Below are 1482 nucleotides of genomic sequence, written 5' to 3' on the forward strand. Positions count from 1 at the left end.
AGGACACGAACTCATTATTTTTTATGGCTGCATGGTATTCCATGGTGTATATGTGCCACATTTTTCTTGTCCAGTCTATCATCAATGGGCATTTGGGTTGGTTCCAGGTCTTTGCCATTGTAAACTGTGCCTCAATGAACATACGTGTGTATGTGTTTATATAATAGAATGATTTATAATCTTTTGGATAGATACCCAGTAATGGGATTGCTGGGTCAAATGGAATTTCTATTTCTAGGTCCTTGAGGAATCGCCACAGTCTTCCACAATGGTTGAACTAATTTACACTCCCACCAATAGTGTAAAAGTGTTCCTATTTCTCCACATCCTCTCAAGCATCTGTTGTCTCCAGATTTTTTAATGATTGTCATTCTAACTGGAGTGAGATGGTATCTCAATGTGGTTTTGATTTGCATTTCTCTAATGACCAGTGATGATGAGCATTTTTTCATATGTTTGTTGGCCTCATATATGTCTTCTTTTGAAAAGTGTCTGTTCATGTCCTTCACCACTTTTGAATGGGTTGGTTTGTTTTCTTCTTGTAAATCTGTTTTAGCTCTTTGCAGATTCTGGGTATTAGCCCTTTGTCAGATGGGTAGATTGCAAAAATTTTTTCCCATTCTGTTGATTGCCGGTTCACTCTAATGATAACATTAGGTTTAATTTCTAACTTCCTAGAAGGATCTCTTTTTCCATTCCTCCCCTAATTCTTACCATTTTACCAACTGGTTCATCTCTCTTTTCAATGGCTATTGTCCCCACTTATAATGAGAATCTCCTTTTGCCTTTAATAATCTGATTCGCCTCAACGAAAGTGAAAGACTGTTGAGGAAAGCTCAACAAATGTTCGATTTGATGTTTACACTGAGTCCACCACCACACGTGAAATTTAATAGGGGTAAATAATCTTGACCACCTCTAAAGGGGTGGATGATAAAAGCTTTCTGCGATCTCACCGGCTCAAGTGCCCTCTTTAATCTGAATTCATCTGGAGAATAACTGCCTTATGATATTATAAAATTACTTGTTTCCCGTGCTTAGGCCTTGTCTCTGGGTAGAGTTTATGTGTCTCAAGGACAAAGACACAGTCTTGTTCACTGACTTCACACAATGCCAGCAAATAGTGTGAATCAACAAACCTTTAATTAATGGACATGAAGAAAAATTAGTAGTTTGGGAGAAGGTCCTTGAACGTAGCAAAGCGCAAAGAAGCGGATGCTTGCGCATTAACACCTGCTTCTGAGAACGAAAACCAGGTGGTGTTTCCTGGCCTCGGTGGCCTCTCGGGCGGCCCTTTAAAGAGATGGAAAGAAACCCTCAGCCTGGGAGCGGTGGGCGGAGCCACGACCCGAGCGCCTGGAGCCCGCACCAGGCGTAGGCGGTGTCTGGGGCGCGCCGTCCTCTGACCGCCAGGGGGAGCCTTGCCGCGCGCGGCGCGCCGCGCCGCTCCGCCCCGCTCTCTCGGCCCGCGCGCCCGCCGCG

Source organism: Saimiri boliviensis, chromosome 11, assembly GCF_048565385.1.
Source record: "Saimiri boliviensis isolate mSaiBol1 chromosome 11, mSaiBol1.pri, whole genome shotgun sequence".
Classification (NCBI taxonomy): Eukaryota; Metazoa; Chordata; class Mammalia; order Primates; family Cebidae; genus Saimiri; species Saimiri boliviensis.